The 21,065-nt window shown below is 48.9% G+C and overlaps 1 long non-coding RNA gene across 1 annotated transcript; it reads right to left on the minus strand.

Annotated features, from left to right (window-relative positions):
* Nucleotides 1-2,654: 2,654 nt before the first annotated feature.
* LOC144785723 (uncharacterized) lies at nucleotides 2,655-3,983 on the minus strand. Its single transcript, XR_013602034.1, has 2 exons — nucleotides 3,854-3,983; nucleotides 2,655-3,535 (listed from the first exon to the last, which is right to left on the minus strand). It is a non-coding gene; the product is annotated as an uncharacterized LOC144785723 (long non-coding RNA).
* Between the last annotated feature and the right edge of the window lie 17,082 nt (nucleotides 3,984-21,065).

The following is a 21,065-nucleotide window of genomic DNA, read 5'->3' on the forward strand; positions in this document are numbered from 1 at the left end:
AGTTAGGATTTTGTCTTAAGTCTGTCTTAAGTCTGTTTTAAGACAGACTTAAGACAAAATCCTAACTTCTGTGAATACCAAAAGTAGTAAGTTTAGGATTTTGTCTTAAGTTAGTTCTGTGAATCGGGCCCCTTGAGTCTAGCTCTGGATTGTCGCTGTGTGAGATGGTTAAGACAGATTCTAGTGGTCAATGAGTGTTAATCCCAAATAATTATTCCTGCGAAGGAAGGGAGTCTTTCGATGAAGTTCTAAATCTTCTGGTCAGGGTTGGAAAGGTGCAAAAACTGGCTACCTCTGTCCGTCGTGGAAGTTGCAGGGTTACCTCTTTCAGAGCCGCTGATCGCTGCTGCTGGTCTTCGAAGAGGGAAGACTGGATGGTGGTGGTGGTGGTGGTGGAGGTGGGCAGATGTCCTGTCAGACATAAGGCAGTGACACTCATTACGATGGTGACAGGAGGCCCTTCGCTCACGCTCACACTCCAAGTCTCTTCCCGCACTCATACGACAGCGTCTTTCCTACTTAAAGAAATGCAGGTTAGAACTCTGGAAAAAATGTAGTTACACAAAATATGTATGAACAAATCACTATTTCTAATATTTTATTTCATAAATAAATATATATATATATATATAAACATAAAGAAATCTATATTCTGTATCCCAGACCAGATATCGGTGTTACTTGTTATCGCTGAGACACTCTGACTGGTTTGCACATATCTTGATAATTTGGGGTGCGGAGAGCTATGAAGGGAAGCTGCAGTCGTTTTTTTATAATGTCATTGTTTCCTTTTGGGCGTTTTATCATATTTGTTTGAATTCTTACAGGTTTTTCTCCACGCTCAATAACTGATTTTGTGTGAGCTTCACGAAGATGTAGAGAACATGTCTTAAAACAGAAAACAGTGTGGTCTGAGAAGCCCCTTGCATGGGGATTTTGGGGAGAAGTGTACTGTGGGGGAGGGGAGCGGGTTGGCAGCTGCATTCATTGGTTTGAAGGTATTGATCATAAATGGTTGTTCACCGTTGGATCCTCTGTAGAGTCACAGCTTGCATCAATAATTGTCTTAGGCGAGGAGTCTCGATCTCTTTTGTAGTAAAACACAATGGTAACCTCTCAGCACGTTTGTGGCCTACACCGTCCACTACCCAAGGGAGGTGTCTACCGAGTAAATGACACGAGCTAGCCCTCAAGCTAGGTATCAACTAGACTTCTAGTTACAACTGCAAGGAAGAACTCAACTAGGCCCCTAGTTACAAATGTGTGGAGGCACGTTCTATGTCCAAGATTAAACTCTGCAACCACCCATCATTCTGCTGCCTCCTCGACTAGCGGTAGAACCCCTCAAGTAGGCTGACCATCTGAGCTATGGCTGGAGAATGGCCCGGCGGGTGCTGCCATCAAGGTGGTGGTGGATTAATTGCCATGCTTATGTCCCTGTGTTGCAGCTTAGAGTCTACTGTTCACCCCTGAGTCTGTATCTGCCTCACAAATGGTCCCAGTGGCCTGCAGAGTACATGCAGTAAAGGGCGAAGAAAGGGAGGGTCCCTCACCATCTGGCCTCACTAACCGGCCATGTTTATATTGGACAAGTAGTGACTGGTGCCTAGTGACCCGCTAATGGATGCATGTGATCGGTGCATCCCACCTCCAGTGGTGGCCAGGACAGGGACAGCAAGGGGGGAGTGTTATGAGCCCCTAATGAGCAGAAGAGAGGAACTCTGACTATGTCCATCCTCACTCACTCTTCAGGGATGAGGTTACTGCCCTGACAATATCTGATCATGTGTCCCCTCTGGTCTGGTCTTTTCTTGGAGTCTGAAATGCTTGTTTCTTTCTCCACTGCTTATAAGAGGGTTTCTTCCACATTTACTCTTACATCACCCTCAAATGTCTTAGAGTTGCTACACAAAACACGGCTGGTAGGCCTTGCTGCTGATGAAAATGCCAGCTGGCTGGCCCATGGCTCGTCATGAGAGGATCCTTGAAAATGTAGGGCCTTCTAGGCTCTTGAACCTAAAGTGCTGAAGATCAGGGAATTTAAGATTTTGAGTGCAGAAGCCGTGAGGTCAGGGTGATCTAACTTTCTCCATCGGTTCCTCAGAGTCTCCTTCTAGTCAGTGTGGGACCGTTAACCACAGTAAAACCACACCAGCTGCAGAATCTCTTCATGAGTCAAAGTTCACGCCACCCGGGGTTTGGTAAATATACACAGCTGTGGATGTCCGTTGACCCCGCAGGGGTGCATGACGCTTTGAGAGTAATTACGAAGGCGCTAGCACCAAGAACAAATGTGACCGTAAAATAAGATGAAGCATCCACAGTCCGCCTCTCAGAATGAGTCAAGACTAACAGCACTATAGACGACTCAAGCGCTTCTGTACGCAAGCGTGGATGACACCTTGTGGCTCCGGGTCCTCTTCGCGTGCTGCACTAGTGCCGTTCTGGAGTTCCGTCTGGTTACAGCCCACAGGAGACGATGCAGGTTTGCCTCATGATGAGGGGGGCTTACCCTATGGACTGTGAGAGGAGCTGTCCAGGATATTCATGTGTCCTCCAAGCTGAGACAGTGAGGTGTCGTGACTGCCATCTAGAAGCCCGGAAAGAGACCATAACAATTGCAAAAAGAAAGAACCAGACAAAACATATATCTGTTCAGCCTTGAACATGTTTTTTTGTTACAGGCATTGGTTCTTCAGCAAGTCCTTCATGGCAGCTTTTGTCATTTCAACTCCTGCATCAATGCTGGACAAACCTTGTAATTCTAGAATGTCCCGGTGCTTCGCAGAGGGATCCCGTTGCACCAGCCTCCGCAGCAAAGGGTCCGCGGAGCCTCCTTGTAAGTCCAGAATGTCCCGATGCTTGGCGGAGGGATCCCGTTGCACCAGCCTCCGCAGCAAAGGGTCCGCGGAGTCTCATTGTAAGTCCAGAATGTCCCGGTGCTTCCCGGAGGGATCCCGTTGCACCGGCCTCTGCAGCAAAGGGTCAGCGGAGCCTCATTGTAAGTCAAGAATGTCCCTGTGCTTGGTGGAGGGTTCCCGTTGAACCAGCCTCCACAGCAAAGGGTCCGCAGAGCCTCATTGTAAGTCCAGAATGTCCCTGTACTTCCCGGAGGGATCCCATTGCACCGGCCTCCGCAGCAAAGGGTCCGCGGAGTCTCATTGTAAGTCCAGAATGTCCCGGTGCTTGGCGGAGAGATCCCGTTGCACCAGCCTCCATAGCAAAGGGTCAGCGAAACCTCATTGTAAGTCCAGAATGTCCCTGTACTTCCCGGAGGGATCCCGTTGCACCAGCCTCCGCAGCAAAGGGTCCGCGGAGCCTCATTGTAAGTCCAGGATGTCCCAGTGCTTCGCGGAGGGATCCCGTTGCACCGGCCTCCGCAGCAAAGGGTCCGCGGAGCCTCATTGTAAGTCCAGAATGTCCCGGTGCTTCGCGGGGATCCCGTTGCACCGGCCTCCGCAGCAAAGGGTTCGCAGAGCCTCATTGTAAGTCCAGAATGTCCCAGTGCTTCGCAGAGGGATCCCGTTGCACCGGCCTCCGCAGCAAAGGGTCCGCGGAGCCTCATTGTAAGTCCAGAATGTCCCGTTGCTTCGCGGGGATCCCGTTGCACCGGCCTCCGCAGCAAAGGGTTCGCAGAGCCTCATTGTAAGTCCAGAATGTCCCTGTGCTTGGCGGAGGGTTCCCGTTGCACCGGACTCCGTAGCAAAGGGTCCGCGGAGCCTCATTGTAAGTCCAGAATGTCCCGGTGCATTGCGGGGATCCCGTTGCACCGGACTCCGCAGCAAAGGGTCCGCGGAGCCTCATTGTAAGTCCAGAATGTCCCGGTGCATTGCGGGGATCCCGTTACACCGGCCTCCGCAGCAAAGGGTTCGCAGAGCCTCATTGTAAGGTTATGGGGTTTTAATGGAAGGGCATCAGGTAAAGAGCTGAGGACTTCATTCTGCAAGGATTGCACTAAAAAGGAGCAGCTCCCACGTCATTCAGATAATGGAGAATTAACCCCAGCGCGTTCCATCAGTTGTGGGACCCATTGCTGGAGGCTCCGGCTTGGTGGTGGGGACTGTACAAGTGCAGGATATCCTCGCCTACCAGCCACGTTCGACGTTTTGAAAGAAACCAAAGAAATACCCTGAGGAGAAACATGTATCAGCTCAGCAATGGAAACTAGATTGGTCAAACGTAGACTGCATCCTATCTCTTCAAGAACCCCTTGAAAGATCTCGTGAGAACCAAAGAACGCATGAAAGGCACCATTCCTCGGTTGTGAATTCAACAGATCTCATACAATACACGTGTGTACTTTTTATCTCCAGGTACTCTAATACACACACAGGTCAAACAGTGTCACCAGCTGGAGACATCTAATGTCCTCTGTTCCCCAAGAAGCGAACTCTAAACTACATCCAGCCAGGCATCTGTTGAACTCTAAACTACATCCAGCCAGGTTACTTTTGAAGCCAAGGATGGCTATTCCATCAAAACTGAGCATTCTTCAAATTTGAAAATTGGTCTCTTTGATCTTAGAATTTACACATTTTGGTTTTTCAAAAAACTCTTGAATGTTTCAGAGACAATCCTAGAAGAAAAACCAAACCTTCAAACAGAGCAGATTCTGCCTCAGAGCCCTGTGAGGAGGACTGTCCCTCCTTTTCCTCAGTGGGCACCAGTGTTCAGTGGCCTCTGGCCAGCATTTGTAAATGAAGGTAGATCTATTGGCGACTCAGCATCGAGGGAAAGACCTGGGTGCTAATCGATTCATTGAAGTGTCATTTATCAAGGTTTTTCAAAGCTGTACAAAAGAAATACCCCTTACGCACAGAAATTCCCTTTCTTCTGAGGTAAACGTGTTGACTCCTCTTTGAGCATACGCTCTTCCGATTAAACCCCACTCTTCGAAGAGTATTGTAAGTTAACTTTACCCCATGCTAGGAAATAATGCAGCGGAACTCTTGCTTTGATCTTTTACAAGCCTTCTACAGTCTTTTTTTTATTAAAGTGGTCTCCGTCCTCCATAGCAAACTCCTTTATTTGCTAGTTTTCTTCCCAAACTGAACTCCGAGAGGAACAATTGTTTCTATTCTGTCGCTGTGAACAGGACACAAGGATATTAAAATAAGGATAAGAGACTGGAAGCTAAAACACGTTCCTTGCTTTTGTCCCCAGAAGGCATTAGGTTCAACCGCCTGATGGCCAAGCACGTTGTCCCGGAGCATACCAAGGAACGTACAAGGTGAAGATAGCTGGAGGCTTCTTTTACTAAACACTCATCTCGCAGAATTGATCACACGCAGCCGCATGGAAATACACGTAAATCTACGGTTCGCATAACGGCAAAGGTATTCAGTCAAGAGCTGGTCAAGGCACGAGTCCTGGCCACCCTGCTGTCCAGTTCTACCTGAATAAAGTTTGGACTGCCTGGGAGGGCTAGTATTGAAGGAGAAAAGGCTACCTATTGGTAACCTCTCTGCTAAAATAGCTTCTTTCTCCATAGTGCATTTCATAGACTCCTGTTCCACCTTTCCTTCCCCAGCTTGTCATGAAGCTCTTTGTACCATCGTTACCACCCTCAACAGTCTAATCCCAGAAGTGAGGCGTGTGGAGAGCCAAACGGGAGACCTGTGTGTAGCATTTGAGGCAGGTCAACGTGTGGGCCCTATTGTGCTGAGAGGTTTCCGAGTGTCCTACTTCTAAAAAGGTTCCAGGATCCTTCCCATATGCTTTGCAATTTGTCATCCAAGCTGTAGGTCTGTGGAGGAGCCGTATCTGCTGGAAAAGGCTTCAAAGTTGCTGTGTCTTTTAACTTGAGCATTAACGGTGATCGCCAGCGTTTGATGAATGCTGCTGCCGCCTCGGCCAGCCTCTCATTTATGATTTTAGTTTTGATTTTAGCTACGCGGCAGCATTACGAATGATTGTCATAGGATTATGAGGATCTCCATGGATGCTTTGGGTGCTGTCCACACTAATGTTCAAGTGTCTCATCTTGAAGTTCACTGCAGCAGAAGGAAGTGACTGGTGCTGTGGACTCCGCTGGGACCTCCCCCCCACAGTCACACGCGCATGAGCTGCACCGTCCACTCCTCATGACCGCTGCCTCGCTCAGCCTGAGATGGCCAAGTCTTCCTCTTGTGTCCCAGCACGTTCTGTGGCACGGCAGGCCCTCTGCGCCGCTGCTCTGGCGCTGTACAGACTATGTGTATAGAGACCGCACGTGTCGTTATTTCCTATGGAATGGGTCTGATTGTGGCATTCTTTGTGGAGCCTGCCTGGGGGAGGAATGCGCGTGGCAAAGGTCCACCCCCTTCGTGGGCCACTTTAATTTTCTTTGTTCTTGCATTTCTTTTGATAGTTGCAGGATCTGCAGATGCTGATAGTCTGTTGTAAACCTGGATCTAACATGTACATACTGTGTATATCTGATGCCTTGTCAATGAAAACCTCTTCTTGATGTGAACAGTTCAAGTCTCCTGTGTTTCTTTTGGGTGCGCAGGCGCATGGGGAGGCTGTGAGTAGTGGCAACATATTCAGGGGTTTGTGACCAGTGCCGCACAATGTCTGTAGTCTTTCTTTGCACTCTCTGTACACACCAGTACAGTGCGTACTGTCATTGTGTCCATCAGGCGATCTCCACTATCTGAAAGAAACACGTTAGTTATAGATTCCTTACCTTAGAATTACCCCCAGGCATCAGACTGTATCCGGAAAGTTTTTGCTTAGCAGTACCTCTGCGCGTCAGAAGGTGGCGTCGGTCGGCTCCGCGTCCGTCGTGTCACCGGGATGACGTCGGAGTAGCTACTTAGACGCCGCCCTCGTGCGCTTAAGTCAGTTCTTTCTTTTTCTGCGCCAGCCAGCACAGATCTGGGAAGAGCTGTACCTCCAGTCATGACTGACTTTTTATCGAGTTTTGTCGACTTCATTTTCGAGTCTTCGACTCCTAAGGTGTACGAGGGATGCCCAGCTTCCAGCCATGCGGTTCGTGTCATCGGATGATGTTGGTGACGGATCCGCACTGCGTGTGTCTTTTTTGTCTGGAGAGCGACCACAACCCCAAGTTGTGCTCCGTCTGCCGGTCGATGGCGCCGAAGGCTTTGTGGGAGCGGTCACGAAAGCGGTTTGAGCACTGGCAGTCGGCTCCGCGCCGTTTGAGGTCCCAGTCACAAGGGAGGTCGAGGCACCGGCCGCGGAGCCACTATCATTCGTGTTCGAAGTCTTCGCACTCGGGGTCGGGTAATTCGAAGCATAAGAAGAAGTCGATGAAGCATCATTGCTCTTCGACTTCTCATCGGTCGGCTGACCCGACAAGGAACACGGGTGGTGCCCCTCCTGCGGCTCCGCGTGCGGAGCCTGATGAGTCGACTCGGTGTTTCCCTCCCTTTCCGGGACTCGAAGCGACTCCCGCCCAGCTTTGTATGTTCTACGAGGCAATGCATGTCATCTTTGGGCGGCACGAACCCGCCGGCACGCCTTCGGCCCCGTGGAATCAGTTGGGGGACCTAGGCCTTCTTCGCTGGTGGCTCCGGCCCCAGTGCCGCATGGCCCCTTCTGGATCCGGATCGGTGCAGGTTAACCTTATTACGCCTCCACCGGTGCTGGTCCTCCGGCACCACTACTGCGTTCCGCGCCGGTCGGACCCCAGCCGGCGTCAACCCCGGCCTCCATCCCAAAGTGGACCCGGAGCCTGACCGGCGTTATCCAACACTGGATCTGGTGCCGAGAGGGGTTTTCATGCCCCTGTTTACTCCTGGGACCCTTTTCAACCAGAATGGCACCCGGATGATGAGGGGGAGGACTGGGTGGACAGTGAACAGGACTGGAGAGAGGAACTGGGGGATGCCTGTGGTTTGGACACCTCCCCTGACCATGACATGTTGTCTCCTCCTACCGTGGCTACAGAGGATGGAGCGTCGTATACAGTGGTGTTGCGTATGGCGGCCGAGGCTCTCAACCTCGAGCTTCCTACGGTGGCGGTCAGGACTAACCTCCTGACAGAGGTGCTTCAACCGGCTGCGAGCTCTTCGGAGCCCTTGCTACCATTTAATGACAGCCTCACCAACATCCTTCTGGGCACATGGTCCAGGCCCAACACGGGGGCTCCCGTGAACAGGATGATTGCCCGCCGCCACCACCCGGCTCCGGGCGACCCCAGTTTCCTTTCCCAACACCCCACCCCAGAGAGCTTGGTGGTCCAAGCCTCCACATCCAAAAGCGCCTTCCCTACCGCTCCACCGGAAAGGAAATCGAAGAAGCTGGACCACCTTGGAAAGAAAATGTTCTCTTACGCCAGCTTAGGACTGCGGTCCGTAAACACTGCATATCCCTTGGGCCGTTATTCCCACTCGGTGTGGGATACGGAAGCGCAGGAGCTGCCTCAGTGTCCAGAGGAGGCCCGGACAGTACTCTCCCAGGCTGTTGCCGCCGGGAGGGATGCAGCAAAGTTTGCGATACGTTGTGGGCTGACACCGCTGAGACTCTGGGCAGAACCATTTCAACGCCGGTAGAGCTTCATCGCTACACCTGAATGAGGTTGGCTGTTTTTTCAGGGGATGTCCAGAACACCTTGATGGACATGCCCTTTGATGCCCATCGCCTTTTTGACGACAAAGCAGACAACGCTCTAGAGTGTTTCAAGGACTCACGGGCTACGGCCAAGTCCTTGGGCCTCTCCACCCGCCTTCGCAGTCTCCTTTTTGCCCCTTTCGTGGCTACGGAAGGGGTGCCCCGCTACGTCCCGCCTAGAGCCACAGGCTGCAGCAAGTTACCCAACCTTCGCACGTCCGGGGATGTGGAAACCACCATCGTGGTTCCGGGGGCCAGTCCACCAACCCCTTCTCTGCAGCAGCCTCCAAACCCTCCTAGTCAAACCTTTCAGGCCCATCAAACACCAGTGGGCGGCAGGGTTCGCCATCACCTCCCCCACTGGTGCACCATCATGTCGGACAGGTGAGTTTTGCAAATAGTCCGAAGGGGCTACTCCCTCCCCTTCGAGACTACCCCTCCAGCCATGAAACCAACATACCACCGCATCATCTGGCCCTTCTCCAGCAGGAAGTCACGGCTCTCCTGGCGCAGGGAGCCATTAAGCGCGTTCCTGTCCCAGAAGTAGGTCATAGTTGTTGCTCCCACTACTTTCTGGTCCCGAAGAAGGACAAGAGCCTGCGTCCTATCTTGGATCTCAGGGACGTCAACCGCTTCCTCCGGAAGGAGAAGTTCAAAATGTTGACGCTTGCTCAGGTCTTGTCTGTCCTCGACCCGGAAGACTGGATGGTAGCGTTGGACTTGCAGGACGCTTATTTTCACATCCCCGTCCTGCCGGCCCACAGTTCCAGTGGGCGCAGCATCAGGGGAATCTGTCCGATTGCATCCAGATCTCAGAGGGCACTGTGCACCAACTGCAGTGGTGGCTCACGAAGCAGGATTGGGGCAATGGCAGATCCCTCTCCCTTCCCCAACCAGACCACACAGTGGTGATGGATGCGTCCCTTCTGGGATGGGGTGGCCACATGGGAGTGGCGGAGATCAGAGGTCTCTGGTCTCCGGCGGAGTCCGGGCTCCACATCAACCTTGTGGAGCTGCGGACGATTCATCTTGCACTGAAGGCATTCTTTCCCTCTCTCTGGGGATGAGTAGTGCAGGTGTTCACGGACAACACCACCGCCATGTGATACTGCAACAAACAGGGCGGGTGGGGTTGTGAACCCTATATCAGGAAGCTCTGCGCCTCTGGACATGGCTGGACCATCAGGCCATTTCCCTGGTGGTTCAACACCTGGCAGGTTCCCTCAACCCAGGGTGGACGAACTCAGCCCTAGGTGCACGATGGATCACGAATGGCATCGTCACTCGGAGGTGGTGCAAGGTCTCTTTCAACAGTGGGTAGAGCCTTGGTTAGATCTATTCGCCACCGAAGAGAACGCACAATGTCAGCAATTCTGTGCGTTGGAATTTCCAAGGAGGCACTCGCTCTGCAACGCTTTTCTTCATGAGTGGAGTTGCGGTCTGGGGTACGCCTTTCCACCTATACCACTTCTGCCCAGAGTGCTGAAAAAGATCAGGTGTGACCGGGCCCAAGTAGTTCTTGTGGCTCCAGACAAGGCACGAAGAGTCTGGTATCCCGAGCTGCTCAACATGGCCATCGATCCTCTGATCCGATTGCCTCTTTGGGAGGATCTTCTGTCGCAGCAGCAGGGGACGGTCCTTCACCCGAACCTGTCCAGCCTCCACCTCCTTGCATGGAGATTGAACAGCGGCAGTTGACGTCGTTTGACCTGCCTCCCGAACATTGCGATGTAATCTTGGCAGCCAGGCGTCCCTCCACTAAGACTGTATACGCCTGTCGGTGGAACAAATTTGTGGCATGGTGCACAGCAGAGGCTGTGGATCCTCTCTATGCCCCTCTTTGTGAGGTTCTCATTCCTTCTTTCTTTGGCCCAGCAGGGCTCTGCTCTGGGCGCTATCAAGTGGCTATCTCTCTGCCATTTCTGACTTCCTTCGGCTTCCAGATCAGCCTTCTCTTTTTAAGTCCCCGGTTGTTAATCGATTCTTGAAAGGAATAACTCCTCTCTTTCCTCCTATTCCTTTCGTTATGCCGCAGTGAGACTTGAATCGGGTTTTAACGTATTCAATGCGCGCTCCCTTTGAGCCACTTCACTACTGTCCATTGAGGCTTTTAACTCTCAAAACTGCTTTCCTGGTGGCCATCACCTCTGCCAGGCGAGTGAGTGAGCTCCAGGCTCTTTCTTCAAAGCCTCCTTTTCTCTCTGTGCATCCGTAAAAGTTGTCCTCAGAACCCGTCCATCCTTTCTGCCAAAGGTTGTACTGCCATTCACATTGGGCAGACCATCACTTTGCCCACCTTCCAAAGAGGAAGAGAGGCTCCACCGTCTGGACCCAAACCAGACACTGTCTTTTTATCTGGACCGCACAAAACAGTTCTGTGTAGATGACCAGCTCTTTGTTGGCTAGGGGAGCACCAAGAAAGGTCGGGTCGTACACAAGTGGACCATCTCTGGATGGGTCATTTTGTGTATAAAAGCTTGTTATTCTCTAGCGAAAAAGGAGCCTCCAGTGTGGTTGTGTGCCCATTCCACCAGGGCGACGGCAGCCACTACTGATTTAGGGCATCGTTTCACGCCTTTACGAAACACTACTGCCTGGAAAGTCAAGTCCGGAGAGACGGCTTCTTTGGCTGATCTGTTCTCTGGGACTTCCTGGTGTGATCTCGGCTCGCAGACCCACCACCGGGGTTGTTATTGCTTGGGTATCTATTCTAAGGTAAGGAATCTATCAATAACATGTTTCTTTCAGATGAACAAGTTACTTACCTTCGGTTACGATATATCTGTAAGAAACAGTTAGTTATAGTTTCCTTACTGCCCCACCCATCCTCCCTGTTCTGTGAACTGATTTTCAGGGTAAAGGATATCCTTTCAGGGCCCTAGTTTTGTGCACCAGTGGTCAGTTTCTTGCATGGCTCTGCGTTTCTGGTGTGGAAAATTGTATACAGAACTGACGTCAGCGTGCGACGGCGGCATCTAAGTAGCTACTGCAAAGTCAACCCGGCGACACGATGCCAATGACGGACGCAGAGCCGACCGATGCCACCTTCCAAAGCGCAGCGGTACTGCTGACGAAAAACTTTCTGGATATAGTCTGATGCCTGGGGGTAATTCTAAGGTAAGGAATCTATAACTAATGTTTCTTACAGATATATTGTTACCGAAGGTAAGTAACTTGTTCGATAGTGACAAACACTGAATACTCCCTCCTCAGTACTCCCCATAGTACACTGCGTACTGTCATCGTGTCCATCAGGAGATCTCCACTGATAGTCGCAAACACTGAATACTCCTCCAGAGCACTGAATCCCGGAGAACCCTTAAAGCATGTATCTTTTATAAAATAAAAGTCACATCTGAAGTAAGTCCATTTCCATAGGTCTGTCCTCTGCAGCAGGGGCTCACGGTATGTAATATGCTTGTATTATTTAAACGGCAGATCATAGCAGTGTGCCACCAGATTGGAACCAGGTGAGTGACATCAATTCCTTGACTTCCTTGAGCCAGGCAGATGAAGCTGATGGGTGCAGAACACTAGAAGTGACTTGTGAGGTGTGGCCGAGAGCAGCAGCCGCCCCGGTGTCCATCGAGCCCACCCAGGCACTTCCTTCAGTTCTGTTGCGACTCCTGCAAACGCCCTGAGCACTGTGATCCGTGTTAACATTGTCCTGAGGGGAAATCTCTTGCTCTGTGATTTTTGTCCCACACCGTCTGTGCCCCACAGCTGAGAAGGATCATTTCAACGTTATCAGCAAAACACACAAGATGATGGACGGATTGTTGCACATTGGCTAAACATTCACCCCAGTCACAGATCTGGGTTTAATCCATTGTTAATTTGCTCACCAAGCCACCCCAGTTCAGACATGGTCATATGCAAATCAGTCTTGACCCTGTGCCTCGGGGGAACAGTCCAGCTTGAACCGCCAAGCCATGTCTTTCCTGGACCGGAATCAAGCATCCTAGGACCGGTTTCTGGCTATCAGCCGTCTTCAGCCAGGCTTGCTTGAATCCAGTGGCAAAGTGAGCAAGGGACCCACGTCTGGGCATACCCTTCCCACATAGGGTGAACAGCAAAACACACAAGATGATGGACGGAATGTGGCACAATGGCTAAGCCACTGGAGTCAAGCAAGCCTGGCTGAAGACGGCTGATAGCCAGAAACCAGTCCCGGGAAGCTTGATTCCGGTCCAGAAAAGACATGGCTTGGCATTTCGGGCTGGACTGTTCCCATGAGACACAGGGTCAAGACTGATTTGCATATGGCCATGTCTGAACTGGGGTGGCTTGGTGAGCAAAATAACGATGGATTAAACCCAGATCTGTGACTGGGGTGAATGGTTTGCCATTGTGCAACATTCCGTCCATCATCTTGTGTGTGTTTCATTTCAACGTTATCACCATCATTGTGTTTCCAACCTGTTCGATGTGACCGCTTTGTTTCGTTCTTTGAGAAGTTGCCTTCTAGCTGAGGCCGGTAATCAGCAAAGGACCCGCATTCTCTACGTCCTGTCTGTCTGTCTGTCTGTCTGACAGCCACTGTGTGATGGCAGGATTGTGTCAAGGCATGTCATGGAGGACACTGATGGGAGATTCTTGAGCATGATGGGAGGACTCCTTTGCAGAAGCTCTGCCCAGTGACCCGCCCTGGGGCCATCTCAGCGACACTACAGAGCCGGTCTCTTCCCAGTCTCACTCTTCTGGGCAGGGAGGAGAGCCAGTGTCCCACCACAAGGGGATGCTCCGCCTCTTATTGCCATCACTCTCGGGAGGGGCCTGACGCCCGGAGGCCCATCAGATTCACCACATGCAGCGCTGTCCGGACTCGCGTCACTCTTTAGAAGCGCATCAGTCCTAACCTCGTGGAAGGGAGTTGTCATTCTCCCCGAGATGTTCTAGCGCCCATGTAAGCACCCTTCCCACGCAAATAGTAGAGGTGCTGTATGAGCATCAGAAGTGCACGCCTCCTGCACACACAAGCACTAGTACCTCACAGACATCTCCATTGCGCTTAGCACTGTCTCAACCTTCCAAGGGGCATATCTTCAAGGGCCTGAAGATATAATTATTGTTGCTTTAGCGTCCGTTTTCGGGCAAAAAGTGGCGATAATTATATCGCATTATTTGCAAGGATACGCTAGCGCGTGTTTCCTTGCTTCAGCTCCCGTTTTGTTCACACCTTGCTTTGCATCTCTAATGAGATGCAAAGGAGGCGTGCCTAACAAAACACGTGGGAAAAATATGGCTACCCCAGCTTCGTGATATCATCAACAAGGGGTAGCGATATCTTAAATCCTGTTAACTATGCCTTAACGCAGGAATTTAGGGCCAGATGTAGGTAATTTCTATTTACCTATTCCTAAATACCGAATTTTACCAATCGGTAATAGGGAATACCTAGAGGCCCATAGGAATGAATGGGAAGCCATTCACTATTACCGATTCGGTATTTACCGAATCGGTAATAGGGGGAGCATATTCAAGGGTGGCAGAGTGTCACAATGACACCCTGTTGCACCCCTGATCGTGCATTTGTGTACATGTGGCGCACATACATGCCCTTAGGGCATGTATGTCTGCCACATGGCACTTTTAAAATAGCACAAAATTGCTTTTTTAAAGGTATTCGGTATTTACCTCCAACATGTAGTTGGTGGTAAATAACGAATCCTTAAACCAAAAATGCACTCACTTGAGTGCTCCCTACATAGGATTTAAGGATTTGGTAATTTACAGATTCCTTAAAATAACGGATCGGTAAACTACCTAATCCTTAAATCCAGCCTCCTACATCACAAAGGGTTAAATACCGGTCGGTAACGGGAAATTTACCGATTTACGACCGTTACCGACCAGTATTAGCCCACCTACGTATGGCCCTTAACGTCTGTTAAATTCCTGACTAAGGCATAGCTAACATGGGAGGTGGATTATGGTGGTACGACCACAGGGTCGTATCACTAGGCTATCTCTGTTTTGGGCGCAACATCGCTGGTTTTCCAGCGATGTTGGCCCATTTCTCTGGAATATTATCGCCCTGGAGTAATGCGTTGTTAATAACGTGTTACCAGGGCGATAAATTCCTGCGATAAATAAACAAGCGCTAAGTGCGCTTTCCGTTTATTTATCGCCGTCCTAGTGAAGATGCCCCTTAGATTTTAATTCCAGATAAAGATTGAGCCCAGTGGGTGACCTGACCACAAAGGCCCACCTGATCTGGAATATCTTCAACTCCACTTTAATGAAATGTAATCCTAAGAGTTGACCTCGACACATATAAGTCATCTTTTCTATTTTTGTTTTCTGCCACTGCCCCTTAAATGGCCTTATGATCCACCAGGAAGCTCACAATGGAGAGGTCAGGAAAACCTCAAAAATAGTCCTGTGGACAGAGAAGAGACACATCACTGTCTATCCACCCTGCACCCCAGCCAGACGCAACGGCATCTGTGTGGAGGCTAAGGCTTGTGATCCCGCTGACGCGGGAGAAGCCTCCAGCTACACCCACCCAAGCTTCGCGATTACAGCCCTACCAGCACAACTACGCAGCGCTTCTTCCATCTAAGGTGGCCACTCAACTCACACACATCTCCAAAGCATCTCCAGGCCACCGAATCCTACGAGTACTAACGTGCTCACCCTCTCTGGCACAGACTCTGGGCACGCATGCGCACAAGCCGAATACGGCAGGCTATGTTCCACAACAAGAAAAAATAAAAAATGCAGCTCGACACAGTTGCGGTAAAAAGGGGGAAACTGAAGACCGCAGATTGCTTACTCTAGTTTTACTCAAAGTCAGATTTCTCTGAATACACTGGTCACAGGTAATCCCAAGTTCGGTCAGACGGGAGAAAAGGCCGAGGCCTCATTGAACGCTCCAAGTAAACACGAAGTAATCGTGGCCCCCAGCAAACTCCCCTCCACCCAAAGGGCACGCTGAATGAAGCATGAAGACATGTCCAATTGTGCTTCACATATAAATAGATCTAAATCCCTATTATTTTCCCTCTTTGTCCAGGTCTGTCCTCATTTGCACAAGGAGCTTATATCAGGGGCGGCTCCTCCATTAGGGCGGAGGAGCGTCGCCCCACTGCTTTCTCGCAGTACAAGAAGAAGAAAACATTTTAAATACCATTTTATGTGTTAGCTTCTTACACTGCGAGAACGCAGGAGGGTATGCCTGGTTGGGGGCCGGGCGGGGCGGGGAGGAATAGCTTCCCCAATGCTGCGGGCCCTCACTGCTTGGTCGGCCCTCTGGGGCCCACCAAACCAGTCATGCGCACTCTTCATTTTCTCCATGTAGGCTGCACGCTGCCTACATAGAGAAATTGGCCTCCCTACAGGCGCCTGACTGGGCATCGTCTGCACCAATCACAACGCTGCCATTGCAGCGTTGTGAATGGCTTATGGGAGGGGAGGGGGGATGCCTGCTTCCTGTTACTGCTGAACGCAGGACCCGGCCAGGAACGGAGGCGGCACAGGACCCGGTGTCGTGCCAGCGAAGGAGAGGCTGGGCTTTTAAAAATAGAAACATGGACACGTTTGGATTTGGAATTCACTGGGCGCCAAAAGTGAAGGCAAATTGGGCAGGTATTACACTACATTTATCGCCTGCATCTCAGGGGAGAATGTCTGAGGCCTGTTGCAGTTGCACCTAGCCGCATTCCTTCAATTTCGTGGACACTTTTGTCAAAATCGTGGCATTTTTACAAAAGTGCTGATTTTGCAGCAAATCGCGAAATCCTGGAGGGTCTGTATAGTGCCTAGTACAACCTCCTGTGCTCCAGTGCCCTACGTATAATGCTGAGTAGGTGCACAGGTGGTCCTGTACCCAACGTATAATGCCTAGTACAACCTCCTGTGCTCCAGTGCCCAACGTATAATGCCTAGTAGGTGCTCCTGTGCCCTACATATAATGCCTAGTAGGCACCCAGTGCCCTATGTATAATGCCTAGTAGGTCCTCTTGTGTCCTACGTATAATGCCTAGTAGGTGTGCATGCACTCCTGAGCCCTACATTTAAAGCCTAGTAGGTGCAACAGTGCTCCTGTGCTCTACGTATTGATAGAGCGCGCGGGTCACCCGACCAATAATTTCGCCACTTCCGGCTTCGGGCCCATATATTTCAAATCACCATATACATTGATCGGATGACCTCACGGTCTGCTATCAGATATTTGTGAGTTCCTTTCGTTATTCCTCAGAGTACCCGACTTACCATCCACCGATGCGGGTACCTATGACCACAATGGATCAGGGAGCTAGCTGTAAAAGGAAAGGCAGCAAAATACAAACCCAGCAAATAACATTCAATACTCTTTGTAAAATGACCACGGACAACTGGAAGTTTTAAAGTCTTTATCTAATTTAGTAAAATTCAGAAATCATCAAATTCACAGTAATTAAGCAATCGATAATCAGAATAACAGAAAGTACATAGCTGAATAGCAAATAAGTCAGTGCAACCATTTATAAACTGATGGAACCAAGACACATTCAAAACGAAGGATCAGGAATTAGAACGTTTAAGATGAATCACTAAAGATAGGATAGGCTTTGATTAGGACTAGTATTCTAGAATTATCTCTAAAATAGGAGACAGGAGTTCGGGACATTTATATAACTATAGGAGAGTCTATGAAGAGAGACACGCTATGCTTTAAGGCAAAAGTTCTTTAGACAGTTTAAGTAGGGAGGTTCTAGACCATATCAGGAAATGACAAACTGCGATGCAAAATATAATTTCTAACAGGTAGGGTAACATAGGAACACGTTACGAAACAAATGCAAATGACTTTATGATTCAATGGTTGCAGCAAAAGCATGGAAAATAAACATGTGCAAAGGTATGTCTTTATTGAAGCAAAAGACAGAAATTCAGAAAGGTGCAAGATTCAGAGTTTCAGAGTGATATTTACCTAGACTGGTGTGGAAACCAAACCCTGGCCACGGGTCAGTTAAGAACAGGAAACCCTCAAGGAAGGATACCCCTCAATGGACAGCAGGTGCAGAATGGACACCCAGGACAGGACAGGAAGACCAGATTAGGATCAGGACAGGACCCTCAGGACAGGACCCCTCAGGACAGGACCAGCACCCGCAGTTCGGAAGCAACGCCTGCGCTCCACCCTCTCTGCAGCTATCGATCAAGACCCCGATTGGGTCAGCGAACTCCCAGCAAAGTGCTCCGCCAGCACTTTAAGGTTTAGTAAAACCTTAGTCTATGGTCAAATTTCGGACAGAGTGCTCCGCAGCTCTCTGTATCTACAGTCACCTATTGAGTGCGTTGGGTCAGTGACAGGTCAGCTAAACCAGACAAGTCGAACAATTTCCCTAGGTGAACCCAGGGTAGATATACTGTTTTGGGATGGTGTACCACCCCCCAATGTTGCAAAGTGTCAGAATCCCTCAATTTGGATTGGTCCTAAGGTAGGATTTGGGTAACACACCAATCAGAACAGACTATTTGGAGGCCTATTTTGCATCTCTGGGTACCGCCTAGCGAGATTGGGGTTCCCATGAGAAAGTCGCACAGAATACAATGGAAAGAATACATTTCGATACAATAGAACATAATCATGATGCTTTTGCTGGGTGAAGGTGCCCTTTCCCAGGGTGGCTCTGGCATCAACCTTCTTTGGCCTGAGTTCAATGCTATGGCAGCTTCTAGCGATTCTGCGCAGAAATACCCTCCAAGATGGACTCCCCAGCCCAGCACCCCTCCGAGTCGAGGATACATGAAAAGTAAGCGAAAACAAATTAAAACATAGAAGTGACGGTATGAAAAACACATCATTGGTTTTGTACTTTAAACTTATCATTATAAAAATATACTATGCAGTTTAAATGTTAGCAACATATACACATTCACAAAAGCATCACCACGTTATTCACGAGAGCTGTGTATTACGCATGCGCACCCTTTCCCACCAAACTTATAACTACGTCAGGTCACGTGAGTGTGACTGACGCATGCGCAGAAGCAATTTACTAAGCGGCGGCCATGTTTAGGAACACGGATTAGTTGTATTAGAAATACACATACGCAAGCTTCCTCTACTTCGTTCGAATATAAAAATAAAGATTAGTAAGACGTACAAATTTATTAATTGATTACACAGGCGAGGTTCATGACTCGAGCAAGTCGCGATGCGAAGCTTGCTCTATCAATCCCCTCTTTGATGATATTTACTATCATCACAAAAATAATGGAACCAGATGCCAACTTCTCACACTTTATACAACTCTATCTCTTCCAGCAAGCGATCCAGCTTCTCTTTTTCATTTTTGGTAGGGTGAGAATTTTTCACCTTTTTGTATATCTGATTATTCATTTCCTCTAATTCAAGCTCATCCACACTTCGTTTCACTCCTCTGGCATTCACTTGATGCTTTCTGGTGTGCTTACGGCATTTGCAACAGACAAATATGAAAAATAGGATAAGACCTATAATTCCAATTGGCATCAGTACCTTAAACAATAAGCTTTTACCTAAGCCAGCAAGCCAATGACCTACATTTGAGAGACCATCTACCAGTCTCTTCCAGGCACTGTCAACCTCGAGTGGTTTAAGTTCCTTTTCCAAATTAGTAATGTTTTTCACATATCTTTTGAGCTGTACGCTTTTGTCCGGAATGTAAGTGCAACAATGTTGCGCCTTCAACATCCGGCAGACTCCGCCCTCTTTTGCTAATAAGGTGTCAAGAGCAAGTCTGTTCTGCAAAACCATTGATCTGATCGCAACCATTTCGGTATTGACCAGCAGAAATCCATGAGCTGTGTCAGTAGACAGCACATCCACTATAGTGGACAATTTGCAAATTCTGTGAGTGTTCAGAACCACTCCCACTCCAGGTATCAGTGCACTGAAAATACTACCCATTATTTCACCTACGCTTTCTCTTTTACTACGCACTAAGCCATTAGTATTTGCACTGCTTCCAGCAATTTCATTCACGTGGTATATTTTCGGGAAGACAATGCCAAAATAGCAGCTTCCATACCAGTGATCCGGCAATTTGAAATAAGCCTTGTCTCCACATATATAATAAATTCCAGGAAACACAGGCTCTGACCCATTTTTGAAACCCCATCCTCCAATTACCTTGTAATTATGTTCACATTCACTGGAACCAATGAAAATGTTATTATAATAGCTAGTCTTCTCGCGGTGAAGACATAGCTTTCCTTTCCTTTCAAAATCCAGCAACAGAGCAGGTCCCGCCCCACCCTTTGAGGTGCCTTCCATGTCCTCAGCCCATTTTGGCGTTTTCTGTTTTTCGTCATCTGCCTTTCTTTTTATTTTTATTCTCCTCTTCTCTGCCATGTTCAGGAACATCTTTTCCTGCTCACGCAAAGAGCAGGTCAAGTTATCTCTGTGTGCGTCACCTATGTCTATATTACCTATAGTCAGAAAGTATTCGCCCATATAGCGAGTAACGTCACTTTTGGTATGTACAGGATTCAGGTTCCCACGTATAGGAAGTTCAGAAAAGATCACGTCATTGTTAGAGTAATAGTACTGTAACGGTCCTCTTTTGTAAAATAAGCTTGCTAAAATACTACAAGAAATTCCATATGTCAGGGGCAGGTGATGGTATGTCACGCCTTCAGCCACAGAGGTAGGTAGCTTCATGCAGACATAGCAATCTTCAATTTCCATAGTCTCTACATAGTGTATTAACAAGTTTGCGAAAACATTTAAATGTGTCTTGTTTCTAACTCCGTGGTAATGTAGTCCTTCCTCATCTGATGCTTCTAAGTCTCGTTTTGTCTGTCTGAGTGCTTTTTCACGTCTTTCTACACTTCGTGTTGTCAGTTCTTCAATGTCAGTATTTACAATCTCAGTAGGGTCAATATTAGTATTTTTGCTCACCGCAAAAGGAATGAAAACTGTCAGTCCTATCCAAACTAATATCACTATAATTATACTACATACACATACCTTGCAGCATGTTTTGCAACAACTGCGACTAGGTCTACCACTCACGTTTGAATCAGACATTTTGGCTCAGAAGAAGTTTCTCGACCCCTCTTTGTGTCTTTGCACGAGTAGCTTACTTTGTGCAAGTTCACGGTGGCTCGTCTTCTTCTTCGGCAGAGTACTCAGTGACTGGTTCTCCGTCGCTTTCGTCAGTTATATCAAGATCCTCAAATTCTTCCAAAACGAGCGTCCATTCAGGAGACTTGTACTTTTTGTTTTGTCTTTTTATTCGATCGCTCCTTCTTTTGGAAGTGTCTTCTGGTTGTTCTGCTATGCGAGAACTTCTCCTTTCTTCTGCACGTTTTTCTTCTACCGTTTTTATCCTCAGTCTCAATTTCTTTATGAATCCAGGCTCAAGGTGCTTTCTTTTCTTAAGTCTTTTAGTGGGTACTGGTATTTCGTTTTCTTTTATTGCCCTTTTATTTTCATTTGTTTGTCGCAATTCTGCTTCCTCTTCTTCCCTTCCTATCTGACTAGTTCCAGGGCTCGTATCTATTTCTTCTGCCTGGTTGCTAAACTGGCCTTG

The sequence above is a fragment of the Lissotriton helveticus genome, chromosome 10, assembly GCF_964261635.1.
Source record: "Lissotriton helveticus chromosome 10, aLisHel1.1, whole genome shotgun sequence".
NCBI lineage: Eukaryota > Metazoa > Chordata > Amphibia > Caudata > Salamandridae > Lissotriton > Lissotriton helveticus.